The sequence below is a fragment of the Scyliorhinus canicula genome, chromosome 13 (assembly GCF_902713615.1).
Source record: "Scyliorhinus canicula chromosome 13, sScyCan1.1, whole genome shotgun sequence".
NCBI classification, from domain to species: domain Eukaryota; kingdom Metazoa; phylum Chordata; class Chondrichthyes; order Carcharhiniformes; family Scyliorhinidae; genus Scyliorhinus; species Scyliorhinus canicula.
Genome location: NC_052158.1, coordinates 104,839,210 through 104,855,811, shown reverse-complemented (window position 1 = coordinate 104,855,811; position 16,602 = coordinate 104,839,210).

The window sequence follows — 16,602 nt, the reverse complement described above, 5'->3', positions numbered from 1 at the left end:
GCCAAGCACCCCTGCCAGCGCTGCCCGGCCCGCGCCGCAACCTGTAAAGGCTGTGGCAAGAAGGGCCATTTTGAGGCCGTTTGCCAGTCCAAGGTAGTCGCTGCAGTCCCGAGCAGCGACCGCGGGTCCCACCCCCGCACTCCTCAGGGGCCTCGCGCGGCCCACGGACCTCGCTGCCCCCACCCCCCACCGCCACGAGTGATCCCCGACTCCACGTGTGACCCCCGGGCGCCGCCATTGTGTTCACCCCCCACCACGTGCGTCCGACGGGCGCCGCCATCTTGGATCAGCACCGAGGACCCCGCAAGTGACCACTTGCTGCCGGATGACGACTCGGAGTTCCTGCCACGACTCGCCTCAGTAACATTGGATCAGTCACAGCCCCGCACGCTGTCCATGGCGACCATGAAGATCCTTCTCAATGGCCATGAGACGAGCTGCCTGCTAGACTCAGGGAGCACGGAAAGTTTTGTCCACCCCACCACGGTAAGACGCTGCGCACTTCCTGGTGAAACAAAGAACTGCTCTGGCCTCCGGTTCGCACTCGGTCCAGATCACAGGGTGCTGCATAGCGGACCTCACGGTCCAGGGGAGGGAGCTTAAAAACTATAAGCTCTTTGTCCTTCCACACCTCTGTGCGGCAGCACTCCTAGGGTTAGATTTCCAGTGCAACCTCCAGAGTTTAACGTTCAAATTCGGCGGCCCTATGCCCCCCTTTACTGTCTGCAGCCTCGCGTCCCTCAAGGTGATCCCCATCCTTGTTTGCAAACCTCACCCCGGATTGTAAACCCGTCGCCACCAGGAGCAGACGGTACAGTGCCCAGGACCGTACCTTCATCAGGTCCGAAGTCCAAAGGCAACTGAAGGAAGGGGTTGAGGCTAGCAACAGCCCCTGGCGAGCACAAGTGCTGGTGGTTAAAACCAGGGAGAAGAATCGGATGATCATAGACTACAGTCAGACCATCAACAGATTTAAGCAGCTGGAGGCGTATCCTCTCCCATGTATCTCCGACCTGGTCAACAGGATCACACGGTGGACCTTAAGTCCGTCTACCACCAGCTCCCCATCCGCGTGAGTGACCGAAAGTACACTGCGTTCGAAGCGGATGGTCGACTCTACCACTTTTTAAGGGTTCCTTTCGGTGTCACAAATGGGGTCTCGGTCTTCCAAAGCGAGATGGACCGAATGGTCGACCAACACGGTTTACGGGCAACCTTCCCGTATCTCGATAATGTCACCATCTGTGGCCACGACCAGCAGGACTACGACACCAACCTCCGCAAATTCCTCTGTACCGCAAAACTCCTTAACCTGACCTGCAATAAGGATAAGTGCGTGTTTAGCACCGACCGTCTAGCCATCCTCAGCTACGTAGTGCGTAACGGAGTGATAGGCCCCAACCCCGAACGCATGCGCCCCCTGATGGAGCTCCCCCTCCCCCACTCCCTCAAAGCCCTCAAGCGCTGTTTGGGCTTCTTTTCATATTACGCCTAGTGGGTCCCCAATTACGCCGACAAAGCCCGCCCACTCATCCAGTCCACCACGTTTGCCCTGTTGATGGAGGCCCGCCAGGCCTTTAGCATCATCAAAGCAGACATTGCAAAGGGCACGATGCGCGCTATCGATGAGTCCCTCCTCTTTCAAGTCGAGAGCGACGCGTCGGATGTTGCTCTGGCGGCCACCCTCAACCAAGCAGGCAGACCCATGGCCTTCTTCTCCCGTACGCTCCACGCTTCCGAAATCCGCCATTCCTCGGTCGAAAAGGAAGCACAGGCCATAGTCGAAGCTGTGCGACATTGGAGGCACTATCTGGCCAGCAGGAGGTTTACCCTCCTCACAGACCAACGGTCAGTGGCTTTCATGTTTGATAATGCACAGAGGGGCAAGATAAAGAACGATAAGATCTTGTGGTGGAGGAGCGAGTTGTCCACGTACAACTACGACATCTTGTATCGTCCTGGGAAGCTAAACGAGCCTCCCGATGCACTGTCCCGCGGCACCTGTGCCAACGCACAAGTGGACCGCCTCCGAACCCTCCACGCGGACCTCTGCCACCCGGGGGTCACCCGCTTTTTCCATTTCATAAAGACCCGCAACCTGCCCTACTCCATCGAGGAGGTCAGGACAGTGACCAGGGAATGCCACATCTGCGCGGAATGCAAGCCGCACTTCTACCGCCCTGAACGAGCGCATCTGATAAAGGCTTCCCGCCCCTTTGAAAGCCTCAGCATGGACTTCAAATGTCCCCTCCCCTTCAACAACCGCAACACGTACTTCCTCAACGTCATTGACGAGTACTCCCATTTCCCTTTCGCCATCCCCTGCCCCGACATGACCACGACCACCATTATCAAAGCCCTGCACACCATCTTCTTCCTGTTCAGTTACCCCGTATACATTCATAGCGATCGGGGGTCCTCATTTATGAGTGACGAGCTGCGTCAATTCCTGCTCAGCAGGGGCATCGTCTCCAGCAGGACGTCCAGTGCACACGTCGGACCCGTTGGTCGAAAGAGTCCAGCTACTCCACGCAAATCCGCAATACGCGTATGTGGAGTATCCCGATGGCCGACAGGACACGGTTTCCCTTCGGGACCTGGCACCCGCCGGATCTCGGCCACACCCCCCCAACACCAGCACCCCCCCCCCCCCCCCCCGACCCCAACTGCCCCCAGCACCGGCGCCCCCACGGCCCAGCGGACAGGAACCCCCTATCCCGGCCTGACCCCCGCGAGCTCCGACCAGGGGTACGGACACAGGAACAGGATCGTTGCTCCCGGAGTCACGGACGACCACCGCTCCGCCATCGCCGGCACCGCTGCACAGGTCAAGCAGGACATTGAAGGCGCCCGTTCGACTGATTGAATCGATGTGAGCTACTGGTGGAATTCTGCCTGCAGATGGACACTTGTGTTTTTTTTCTTTTGTTCCTTACCGGTTCCCCATCCCCCCCCCCCCCCCCCCCCCTAATTTTATACACTGTACATGGTTGCTGGTTTTTTTTTCCTTTTGCACATAAGTTGCAGGTCAGTGGGCAGCCATCGATGCAACGGTACGACCTAAACATCTCTAGTCATACTACCAGTCTCACGTACTTACGGGACATGCCCCCCCCCCTCACGTTTCGCGTTCCCCCACCCCACTTCTTTTTCAACAAGGGGTGAATGTGGTAGTATGACTAGGGGTATTACGGTACCTTGGAAGTGAGCTGCTATTGGTGCAGGGTCTCGCTGCCCATTGGCCCGGGTAAGTCATGTGCCTCTCAGCCGATTGACTGAGAGGTAGGTACCTCCTCCTACAAAGCGGGATATAAGAACCCGTGATTCTCGGCAGTCGGCCTTTCTTCTGTACGTCTGCTGCCTGGCACACATCTTGTGCAATGGGCAGCAGGGTAGCATGGTGGTTAGCATAAATGCTTCACAGCTCCAGGGTCCCAGGTTCGATTCCCGGCTGGGTCACTGTCTGTGTGGAGTCTGCACGTCCTCCCCCTGTGTGCGTGGGTTTCCTCCGGGGGCTCCGGTTTCCTCCCACAGTCCAAAGATGTGCGGGTTAGGTGGATTGGCCATGCTAAATTGCCCCTAGTGTCCTAATAAAAGTAAGGTTAAGGGGGGGTTGTTGGGTTACGGGTATAGGGTGGATACGTGGGTTTGAGTAGGGTGATCATGGCTCGGCACAACATTGAGGGCCGAAGGGCCTGTTCTGTGCTGTACTGTTCTATGTTCTATGTTTGGATCTCATCTTCGTCTCGTGTCCATTGATGGTGCATCAGTGGCATTGGCCATTCGGTTCACAGTGATGTGGTATTTTTGAAAACTGTATAAATTTTTGAATCTAAGGGGGTTAAAGGAGTATTGTATTATAATCCAACTTTTTGTTTTTAAAGTGTTTTTTTCTTTTTAAACTAATTAGAGATCATGTGACGCTGTTCCTCCTCATTCTCTAAAAAAAAGTAAAGTTACAATCTTTTGAGCCAGGGTTCCATTCAGTCGTAACACCAACTGGGATCGTAACAAAGTGCATTGAATAGATTAGCAGGGTCATTTGACAGAAAATACTATCACAATCAGTGCTCAAACAGCCACCTGCATGGAGATCTTGTGGCACAGTGGGAGCCAGAAGCTCTGGGCTGAGTCTCACCCCAGAGCTTGATGACCAAGGAAGGTGCGATAATAATGCAGCCAACGGGTTGAGTATCAACCTCCAAAATTCTTCTAACGCCCCAATGCCAGACAGCAAAGGCAAGAGAGACTCCTGATCAGCTATGCCTGGTGTGCTGTGGCGCCCCATAAGCTATAATTCTCTGACGACAGGCTAGCAACCTATTCCAGGTAAAACTCATTGTGGGATTAGATGAAAGACTGTCTTGTGCACTTCTGCAGGAAGACAAACAACAACAGCTATCCAAATATTTCCAGGATATTCATCTTGAAAAAAATCAGTACTTACAGGGTTTTCCTACGGAACATCAGGGGCGGGATTCTCTCATCCCGTGGCAGAGTGTCTATGCGTCGTAAATGCCATCGCGGCGAGAAGCGCAGGGCTTGCGCTATACCAGCGTCATTCACGCGACGCCCCGATGATGCAGCACCGCATCGCATAAAATATGCACGATCGTCGCAGACCCGAAATTGGCGAGATGGACACCCCCCGCCATGCCGCCCTGAGGATCAAGGACCATGACCTTGAAACGCTACTGGATGTGGTAGAGAAGAGGAGGGTGATCCTGTGCACTAGACGTGGCCACCAGCACAGTCCGGAGGAATTAGCGTGAGATGGGCAATACCGTAAGCGCGGTGGGGCACACCCCACGGACGGGCGAGCAGTGACGCAGGATGATGCACGACCTGACGAGGGCAGCCACGGTAAGTACACTGAGACGTGCCCCTCACACCACCGAACCCTCTATTACCCACATATGTGACAGTAACCCTCCCCCTGGAAGGGTGGCAAACCGCCCACTTGAACCACATGGGCTGCACACACCCCTGAGAGCCGCCATGGCTGGTTGCCCAGTGCTCCCATGCCATCATTGAGGCAACATCTGCGCGGGATGCTGTGCACTGCTTAACTCTGATGCTTTGCTGCTGCCCCCCCCCCCCCCCCCAAGAGAAGATCGCCCACAACCACGGGGCGCGTGCGAGAACTGGAAGGGGTTCACCTGTACTGCACCCCCTCACAGTACACGAGTAGAGGGCACTGGACCTCGTTGCCGGAGCCAGGTGGGAGGTTGCCCCTTGCCAGATCGGAAGCGCACCAGCAAGTGAGACACCCCTGCCTGGCTACGCCCCCTTCCCCCCCTCCATTCCCCCACCCAATACACCCCCTCACCCCATTCCACCCCCCCGCCCCCCCGCAGTACACCCCGTCACCCCATTCCCCTGCCTGGCGACACCCCCTCACCCCAGTCAGTGTGTGTAACGATACATGCTGTATTGTGTGTTCCAGGACCTCCCACCGATCGCCCCAGACCGTCTGGCGCTGCTCGCCCCCAACAAGTGCCAGGTCCAGAAAGAACACCGACCCTGGGCTCGACACAGGAGCCCCCAGACTTTAGGTCTGATGACGATCTAAACTTGGTGCCACTGCACTCATCCACACACCCCACCATCGCAGAGACTCGCACCTCAGTTGGGCATTTTAGTGATGAGGCTTCTGGGACACAGACTGGTGTGCACCACACAGCCATACCGGTGCAGCAGGTGGAGGTAGGAGCAGCCGAGGGGCCAGATGGTCTGAGGGCAGCCCAGTCCCAGCAAACAGCTGCCGCCCAGGCGGTTCCCGGGTCCCTGGACCTTCCAATCCCCCCCATATACCCGATGTAGTTAGAATCCAGGGACTAGACGACGGGTTGATGGCCAGCCTCCAGCAACTGCAGACGCAGGTAGAGGAATCCATCCGTGTCCAGGAGCAGGGAGTGGTGCCGGTCATGACTGCCACCCAGGGCCACATCGCACAGGTGGCATCCGCAGTGGAGGCAATGGGTGCAACGGTTTCGGCCATGGGTCAGTTTATCCAAGGCGTGGGGCTTCATGTGCATGCCTCATCCATGGCCCAGGATAGGACTGCCCTCTCACAGGCAGCCATGTGCCAGAGCCAGCTGGACATCTCAGCCACCCTACAGAGTCTGGCTCTGCAGGGTGCAGGCCATCGCTGAGAGCATCAGCGGCATTGCCCAGGCGATGGCTCAGTCTCAGCAGGCCTTCGCTGAGAGCATCAGTGGCATTGCCCAGGTGATGGCTCAGTCTCAGCAGGCCGTCGCTGAGAGCATCGGCGACATTGCCCAGGCGATGGCTCTGTCTCAGTAGGCCATCGCTGAGAGCATCGGAAGCCTCGCCCAGATGCTGGATGGCGTCGCACAAGCACAGAGGGAGGTGGCGCAATCCCAGACAGGGATGGCCCACTCACTGAGCTCCATCACTGCTAACATTCAGACCCAGGTTGATACCGCAGCGGGCCTCCAGGACTGGCAGCGCCAAGTGTCACGGGTGCCTCAGGGCTTGTCTCCCCTCGCACCTCCATCCCATAGAGAGACCTGGGGGCCACCGGGCACCCCGAGGGAGGAGGAGGTTCTTAGGCCCATCCTGGTGACTCCTGAAAAGGAGGTCCCGGAACCAGGGCCGGCTCAAGGCACCGGCAACTCGGGCAGTCGCCCGGGGCGCCATGTGCTAGGGGGCGCCAGAGACTCAGGTCCCGCACATGCGCAGTTGGGCCGGTGCCAACCAGCGCATGCGCGGTGGCCGCCCTCCCCCAGGGCGCCCCCCCCCCCCAGTCCGCCCCCCCCGCTCGCTCCGCCCCCCCCCGCCTCGGTCCGCCCCCCCCCCCGCTCGGTCCACCCCCCCCCCCGCTTGGTCCGCTCCCCCCGCTCGGTCTGCTCCCCCCCCCAGGCCCCGCCCCCCGGTCCCCCCCCCACCCCCCCAGGCCCCCCCCAGACCCAACCCCCCCAGTCCCCCCCCCAGGCCCCCCTCCCAGGCTCCCCCCCAAGGCCCTGCCCCCGCCCCCCCCAGGCCCCGCCCTGCCCCCCCCCCCCCCCAAGGGCGCCGAAGTTCAGCTTGCCCGGGGCGCCAGCAACCCTAGGGCCGGCGCTGCCCGGAACACAGCGGATCCTCGGATTCCCCCCGTTCTGTCCCTGGTGCATCTGGTGGGCAGTGGGCAGAACAGTGTGACACCAAGCCATCCAGCACGCCCGAGGAGCAACCTGGCCCATCCAAGCTGGGGCGCCAATGGGGAGCCAAGTCGCAGGGCAGGAGTCTCAGCATCCACTCTTGCTGTACCGTCTGGTGAAACACCGAGACGTAGTGGTAGGGCCCGTAAGGCCAAGAGGTTTGACACCTAGTAAGTTGGCACGGGTGCAGGGCACAGTATAGTTATAGGGGCAAAAGCACTTTTATGTTACCGTGACAATTAAACTCACTGTTTCACCAATGCAAGATGCTTCTGTTCTATGTCCAGTGGCCGCAGGGTCGTGAATGGTACTGATCAGCACTATGTTCGAAAGTCAGTGGAACAGTGAGCCCAGGTGAGTGTAAATATCCCCCCACTTTGGCACCCCACCACCAGCCACCCAACATGTCCATGTGATGGAGTGTTCATAACGTGTACAGGGACCACCCAGGTGGAAGGTGTAGCTGTGGCCATGAGTCAGACATTGGCTAACGATTTGGAGCTCACGGCTCATTGCAGAGCGGGTTTTCATCATTCACCATGGCATTGAACGCACCTGTTTCCACAGGCAATTGTGTGAGACCAGCCCGTTACATAGACATAGAACAGTAGAGCACAGAACAGGCCCTTCGGCCCTCGATGTTGTGCCGAGCGATGATCACCCTACTCAAACCCACGTATCCACCCTATACCCGTAATCCAACAACCCCCCCCAACCTTACTTTTTAGGACACTACGGGCAATTTAGCATGGCCAATCCACCTAACCCGCACATCTCTGGTTTGTGGGAGGAAACCGGAGAACCCGGAGGAAACCCACGCACACACGGAGAGGACGTGCAGACTCCACACAGACAGCGACCCAGCCGGGAATCGAACCTGGGACCCTGGAGCTTTTATGCTAACCACCATGCTACCGTGCTGCCCCGTTGTGCCGCAGTTGGAGGTTGCTGTGCATGTGGTGGTGTGGGAGGTAAGGTAGTCCGGGTGGTGTGGGAGGTGGGGGTGCTGGGTGGTGAGGTGGGGTGGAACAGTGTTGCCGATGCCCCTGCTCAGAGAGCCCCTATCCCTCTAGTTGGTGAAACGTGCGGCGATTAATGCCTCGCGTGCTCGCTGGCCAAGCCGGTGGCGTCGTGCAGCCTCCCGTCCATATCCAGCTCCCATGTCGCGTCTGTTTCCACCCTCGTTCCCATCCTCCTCATCTGGGGAGGCGTTCCCCCCCCTCGTGGGCTCCCCCTCTGCCCCTCCTCCTCCTCCTCCTCCAGTACATCGCCCCTCTGCTGGGCAATATTATGGAGGACGCAGCAGACAACAATGATGCAGCCGACCCTCTCCGAATGGTACTGAAGTGGCCTCCGTATATGCGTCATCAGCCATGACCCCAACGGGTAACCCTTGTCACCCAGCAACCAGCCCCGCAGCCAGGGGTGGGAGGGGGGAGGGGGGCGTTCCGTGAACATGGCAGGGTGAATAATTGTGCCAGGATAAACGCAACATCATGTACACTGCCCGGGTACTGTGCGCAGACATGCATGATCTTCATGCAGTGGTCACAGACCGCCTGAATGTTCATGGAGTAGGACCCCGTCCTGTTCATGACCAGATCCCTGTTCTCCGCTGGTGGCCGCATGGCGTCCTGCACCCCATCGATCGGCCCCTGTACCATGGGTATCCTAGCCATGGCAGCGAATCCCGCTGTCTGGGCATTCTGGTGGGCCCAGTCCACTGGGAACTGTATGTACCGGTCCACGATGTCATACAGGGCGTCAGTCACTGCACAGATGCACCTGTGCACCGAAGGCTGGGAGATGCCGGACAGGTCCCCACTCGGCGACTGGAATGACCCCGTCTCCTAGAAGTTCAGGGCCTCCGTAACCTTGACAGCCACCGGGAGAGCATGTCCTCCCCCAGTGCCATGGTGCCAGGTGTGCCATCAGGTGGCAGTTATGTGCGACCATATCCCGACTCATCCTGAGTCTCCTCCTGCATGCCATGTCCGGCAGGTCCTTGAAGGACATGCGACGCCGGTAGACATGTGGCCTCATCGGTCACCTCCGGCACCTTGGCACCACCACCACCTGCTCCTCCTCCTGCTCCTCATCCACATCGGTATCGTTATCCTGTGCACCCCCTTGTTGTTCTGGTCATCGTCCGCCTTTCCCTCCTCCTGCGCTTGTCGGGCAGGTGGCCCTGCAGCCTGAGCAGGTGCCACCTGGCAAACTGCAGCCTGTCCCTCTGTTGCAGCCCATCCCTCTGCTGCAGCCATCGCTGCTGCAGCCGCTCTGAGCCGCATGCACTGACGCTGCCACAGGGCCACATGCAAGGCAGCGGCTCCCGCCACGGTGGCCAACATCACTGGGGGGGGGGAAGCATACAACATGTTTAGGGATGGCCCACGGCCCCCTCTACAGCCATGTGCCATGGGCTACATGTCTGCCCTGGTTTGCTGATTGCACCACAGCCACGCATGCACCCAGACCCCTGTCCACACCCTCCGTGCTCCGCCCAGTCCTCCCCGTCCCTCCTGATAGCGCCACCGTTGGATGGTTATGCCCTCACTGGGGGGGTGCCATGGGTGCGGACCTGCCCCTTCCCACCGATGGTTGCCAGCTGCTGGGATGTCTGCCCCTGGGGTGTCCCGCACCCATGGGCAAGGCCTGGGACTGTGCCGGCAGACAGCTCCCTGGGCCAGTGCCCACAGGCCTGGCCGCCGTACTGACGGCAGTGGATCTGGAAATGCCGGACGACATGTCGTCCCCACAATCTCCCCCCAAACATGGAGGACCCCTACCCAACCCCCCTCCTCCCCACCCCACTCCCAAACAGTGAGGCCCCGCCTCCCGAACATAGAGGCCCTCTATCCAACACTCCCTCCCTCCGAACATGGAGGCCCCCTACACAACCCCCCCTGAATGTGGAGGCCGCAACCCCTGAACATAGAGGCCCCCTACCCAACACCCCCTCCGAACATGGAGGGCCCCTACCCAACCCCCCCCCATACATGGAGGCCCCGTTCCCCCCCAACATAGAGGCCTGGCGCCCCCCTCCCAAACATGGAGGCCCTGCCCACCGAACATAGAGGCCCCCTACCCAACCCCCTTCCCCCCCCGAACTTGAAGGGCCCCTACCCAACCCCTCCTGAACATGGAGGCTCCTCGCCCTCTCGCCCGCAGCCCCGTCTGTGCCCGTCCCGAGAGTTTCAGAAGCGCAATACGCCAGCCGCTCACCTCCCCTCCTGCATCATCAGCCAGATTTTTATTTGCAGGTGTGAACGGCGCTGGCGTGACCCTAGGTCAGGCCGTCGGGACTTCAGCCCATCCGGGCCGCAGAATCCCCAGGGCCCCAGAGAATCGTGGGACTTGCCCCCTCGGTCGATGCTCCGGGCGGCGCGGCACCGTTCACGATGACGCCATTCACGCCGGTTGGAAGAATGGCGGAACGGCGTCGGACCGCCGTTGCATACAAAATCGGCGCAATCTGAGGGAATTCCGCCCCAGATCTTCGACATAATCACCGCTTTCCTGAGCTGAATAATGCAAGCAAAAGTCATTCGTCTTATGGTCAAGACACAAAATACTGGACTTCCGGTGGCTGCAATGTCGTAGGAAGCCACACATTTGGGAGCTCCCATTTTAAACTGACTTTTCCGCTCTTTTTAGAGCCCAAAACGGAAATTTTTCGACGTCTCCCGGTGGGGGAAGGTGTGCTGAACGACTTTCCCCGCAGTCCATGACTCGAACTCGGAGTGGAAAGTGGGAAAAAACGGCAGCAGCTCCCCAGAAAAAATGGGGGAAGGAATCCAAGATGGCAGCCGGAGGAGCTCCAGAGGAGTGGAGGCTGTGGGCCCAGGAGCAACAAGCTGCTCTCCTGCGCTGCTTCACAGACTTCAAGGCTGAGGTACTGAGCTCACTGCAGGAAACAAACAGAAGGCTGTCGGAGATTCAGACCACTCAGGGTGCTGCCATCAAGGAGTTGCAGACGCAGGCCACTGAATGAGAGGAGGAGGCCGTGGTCCTCGTGAGTAAGGTGGAGGGGCACGAGACACTCCACAAGAAGTGGCAGGAACGCTTCGAGGAGCTTGATCACCGCATGAGGCGGAAAAACCTGCGGATCTTGGGCCTTGCGGAGGGGCTGGAGGGGTCGGACCTGACAACCTACGTGGCTATAATGCTGAACTCGCTAGTGGGGGCCGGGTCTTTCCATCTGCCCTTGGAGCTGGAGGGAGCGCACAGGGTGCTGGCCAGGAGGCTTAAGGAAAATGAACCCCCGCGTGCAGTGCTGGTGAGGTTCCACCGGTTCAGTGATCGGGAGTGTGTGCTGCGCTGGGCCAAGAAGGTGAAGAGCAGCAAGTGGGAGAATGGGGTAGTACGGATCTACCAGGATTGGAGTGCGGAGGTGGCTAAGCGGTGGTCCGGATTTAATCGGACGAAAGAGGTGCTTTACAGGCAGAAGATAAAGTTCGGAATGTTACAGCCCGCTATAAGTCATGGGTAACTTATTCGGACCGGCATTATTATTTCGATTCCCCGGAGGAGGCGTGGGCCTTTGCGCGGACGGAGAAACTGGACTTGAACTAGGGGTTGGGGGTTGCGGGGTCGGTTGTAATATTTTAGTGCTGGATTCTGCTGTTGCTGTGTTCTCTTTTTTTTTTGTACCTTTGCAATTTTGATATGGTTATTTACGGGGTGTTGTTCTGCTATTTTTTTTTGCTGTGGGGCATTGTTTGAGTTGTGTATCTTGCGGGGAGGGTCGGGGGGGTTTGTTGTATTCTATGTCGGGTTGGGGGTATGGAGTGGGGCTGGTATTTGGGAGCTTCGTCAGAAGGGTGTGGTGGGGCAGTGCGAAAGCGCGGGCTTTCCTCTGGTTTCCCGCGCTGCGGGGCTGGGGGGGGGCGGAGACGGTGACGGGGGAGGTGGGGCCTTAACTGGTTCTTCCCCGTGCTGGAGCGGTGCCTGGAGGAGGGATAGATTGGGGGATGATCCCACTTTGGGAGGGGGCGGGTTATTGGCGGGAGTTTCCAGGGTCAGCAGAAGTTAGCTGACCCACAGAAGTACAATGGAGGACGGTTCGCAGCTGGGAGGGTTCCTAGCCTGGGGGGAAAGGGAGGGGGGGAAAGGGGAATACCGGGTTACTGCTGGTAGGGTCAAGAAGGAGCTGGTGGGGGCTGGGGGGACAGAGGTGAGGTGTTGTCGCTGTGGGGACTGGGTCGGGCAGGGGGTGCTGGCCTGGGGCGGGCAGTCGATGGACTATGGCTAGTCGATGGGGGAGGGGGGGAGGGGGCGGGACGCCCTCTGATCCGGTTGGTCACCTGGAATGCGAGAGGGTTGAATGGGCCGGTGAAGCGGTCGAGGGTACTGGCTCATCTGAAGGGGCTAAAGGCAGATGTGGCAATGCTTCAGGAGACCCACCTAAAGGTGGCGGACCAGGTCCGCCTGAGGAAGGGATGGGTGGGGCAGGTTTTCCACTCTGGGTTGGATGTGAAGAACCGGTGAGTGGCGATTCTGGTGGGGAAAAATGTGTTGTTTGAGGCATCGGAGGTGGTGGCGGATAAGGGGGGTAGGTATGTTATGGTTAGGGGCAGGCTACAAGGAGAGAAGGTGGTACTGGCTAGTGTGTATGCCCCAAATTGGGACGATGCGGGCTTTATGAGGCGTATGTTGGGACGGGTCCCGGATCTGGAGGCGGGAGGTCTGATCATGGGGGGGGGGGGGACTTTAATACGGTGTTGGATCCTTCACTGGATCGGTCCAGCTCTAGGACGGGTAGGAGGCCGGCGGCGGCCAAGGTACTGAGAGGGTTTATGGACCAGATGGGTGGGGTGGATCCATGGAGGTTTGTGAGGCCGAGGGCACGCGAGTACTCTTTCTTCTCCCACGTACATAGGGTCTACTCTCGGATAGATTTCTTCGTGGTGAGTAGGGAACTGATTCCGAGAGTGGAGGAGGCCAAGTATTCAGCCATTGCAATCTCCGACCACGCTCCGCATTGGATAGAGTTGGAGATGGGGGAGGTGCGGGACCAGCGCCCATTCTGGCGGTTGGATGTGGGGTTGTTGGCGGAGGAGGAGGTGTGTAGGCGGGTCCGGGCAAGTATTGAGGGGTACCTCGAGGTGAATGATACGGGGGAGGTTCAGGTGGGGATGGTCTGGGAAGCCCTGAAGGCAGTGATTCGTGGGGAGCTGATATTCATCCGGGCACACAGGGAGAGGAGCGAGAGGAGTGAGAGGAATAGACTGGTGGGAAAGATGCTGGAGGTGGACAGGAGGTATGCAGAGGCACCAGAGGAGAGACTGTTGGGGGCGAGGCGCAGCCTGCAGGCTAAATTTGATTTGCTGACCACTAGAAAGGCGGAAGGCACAAGGGGCAGTGTACGAACATGGTGAAAAGGCGAGTAGGATGCTGGCTCATCAGCTCCGCAAGCGGGATGCGGCTAAGGAAATTGCTGGAGTGAGAGATAAGAGTGGGAATGTGGTGCGGAAGGGGGTAGAGGTGAATGAGGTCTTCAAGGACTTTTACGGGGAACTGTACCGGTCGGAGCCAACGGGGGAGAGGAGGGGAATGGAGAGGTTCCTTGACGGGCTTTCTTTCCCGAAGGTGCAGGAGGAGAAGGTGGAGGGGTTGGGTGCGCCGATTAAGCTGGAGGAGCTAGTTAAGGGGATCGGGCAGATGCAGTCAGGGAAAGCACCGGGGCCGGATGGGTTCCCGGTGGAATTTTATAAAAGGTTTGTGGACCTAGTGGGCCCCTTGCTGGTGCGGACACTCAACGAAGCGTGGGAAGGGGGGACTTTGCCCCCGACGATGTCGCGGGTGCTGATCTCGTTAATTTTAAAGAGAGACAAGAACCCCCAGCAGTGTGGTTCATACAGGCCCATATCTCTGCTCAACGTGGATGCTAAGGTGCTGGCAAAAATCCTGGCCATCAGGATAGAGGACTGTGTGCCAGGGGTTGTGCATGAGGACCAGACAGGTTTTGTGAAGGGAAGGCAGCTGAACACGAATGCGCGGAGATTGTTGAATGTCATCATGATGCCGGCGATTGAGGGGAGGCAGAGATAGTGGTGGCGCTGGATGCGGAGAAGGCCTTCGATAGAGTGGAGTGGGGGTACCTATGGGAGGTGTTGGGGAGGTTTGGATTTGGTGAAGGGTTCATTAGATGGGAAGGCTGCTATATGAGGCCCCGATGGCGTGCGTGGCCACGAATAGGAGGAGGTCGGAGTACTTCCGGCTGTACTGAGGGACCAGGCAGGATTGCCCCCTGTCCCCCTTGTTGTTTGCACTGCCAATCAAGCCGCTGGCGACGGCGTTGAGGGATTCAGAGAGGTGGAGAGGCTTGGTGCGAGGTGGAGAGGAACATAGGGTGTCGTTGTATGCCGATGACCTGTTACTGTATGTGGCGGACCCGGTGGGAGGGATGCCGGGGGTGATGGAGTTGTTAGCTGAGTTCGGGACCTTTTCAGTTTATAAATTACATTTAGGCAAGAGTGAGGTGTTTGTGGTGCACCCTGGAGACCAGGAGGAAGGAATTGGTAGGCTCCCGCTTAGGCGGGCAGGGGAGAGTTTTAGGTACCTGGGGGTGCAGGTGGCCAGGGACTGGGGGACTCTTCACAAGCATAATTTCACCAGACTTGTAGATCAGATGGAGGAGGAGTTCAAGAGGTGGGACATGCTGCCATTATCGTTGGCGGGGAGGGTACAGTCCGTCAAAATCACGGTGCTTCCGAGGTTCTTGTTCCTCTTTCAGTGCCTGCCCATCTTTATCCCCAGGGCCTTCTTTAGAAGAGTGACTAGCAGTATTTTGAGCTTTGTGTGGGCGCATGGGACTCCGAGAGTGAAGAGGGTGTTCCTGGAGCGAGGGAGGGATAGAGGCGGGCTGGCGCTGCCCAACCTTCTGGGGTACTATTGGGCGGCCAATATGTCAATGGTGAATAAATGGGTGATGGAGGGGGGAGGGGCGGCGTGGAAAAGAATAGAGATGGCGTCATGTAGAGGTACGAGCCTAGGTGCCATGGTAACGGCGCCGTTGCCGCTCTCCCCTAAGAGGTTTACCACGAGCCCGGTGGTGGCGGCGACCCTAAGAATCTGGGAACAGTGGAGGCGGCATAGGGGGGGAAACAGGGGGCTCGATGGAGGCTCCACTGGGTGGCAACCATCGGTTCATCCCGGGGAAAGGATGGGGGATTTAGGGGGTGGCAAAGGGCGAGCATCAGCAAATTGAGGGACCTGTTTATTGGCGGGAGGTTTGCGGGCCTGGGGGAACTGGAAGATAAATTTGGCCTTCCCCAAGGGAACATGTTCAGATACTTGCAGGTAAAGGCGTTTTATAGGCGACAGGTAGAGGGATTACCTTTGCTGCCCTCGCAGGGGACGATGGAGAGTGCTTTCGGGGATGTGGGTCGGAGAGGGGAAGGTGTCTGACATCTATAAGGTAATGCAGGAGGTGGAGGAGTCGTCAGTGGAGGAGCTGAAGGCTAAATGGGAGGAGGAACTCGGGGAGCAGATAGAGGACGGGACTTGGGCGGATGCCTTGGAGAGAGCCAACTCTTCTTCCTCATGTGCGAGGCATAGTCTCATCCAATTTAAGGTGCTGCACCGGGCCCTATGTCCGGGACTAGGATGAGTAGGTTCTTTGGGGGTGAGGATAGGTGCACCAGATGTTCTGGGAGTCCAGCGAACCACGCCCATATGTTCTGGGCATGCCCAGCACTGGAGGAATTCTGGAAGGGGGTGGCGGGGACGGTGTCGAGGGTGGTTGGATCCAGGGTCAAACCAGGGTGGGGACTCGCGATTTTTGGAGTTGCGGTAGAGCCGGGAGTGCAGGAGGCGAAAGAGGCCGGTGTCCTGGCCTTTGCGTCCCTAGTAGCCCGTCGAAAGATTCTGCTACAGTGGAAGGATGCAAGGCCCCCAAGTGTGGAGACCTGGATCAGTGACATATCGGGATTTATAAAACTGGAAAGGGTCAAATTTGCCCTGAGGGGTCAATACAAGGGTTCTATAAATGATGGCAGCCTTTTCTGGACTTCCTGGCTCAAAGATAGGTATCTTGGTCAATAGCAGCAGCAACCGGGGGCTGTGGGGGGGGGGGGGGGGGGGGGGGGGGGGGGGGGGGGGGGGGGCGGGGGTGTTCCTTATTGTAGTGTCTATTCTGTAACTTTATATTGTGTTAATTTGCGTTGTTGTTAAAATGCTGTGTTGTTCATGGAGGTGGGGCGAATGTTTATGATTGTTAATATTATTGTTATTTTTGGTATTTTACTAAGGTGCGTTATTGTTGTATAAATTAAAAAATTTTCAATAAAAATTATTTTTTAAAAAAAAGACACAAAATACTAGCTGCTTTGTTAAATGTCACCACAGTGCCAGAGGACCAAACGCTGCTCTCCCCATTTAAGAGGGGAGGTTGATTAGCTCAGTTGGCTTCACAGTTGGTCTGTAATGCAGAGCA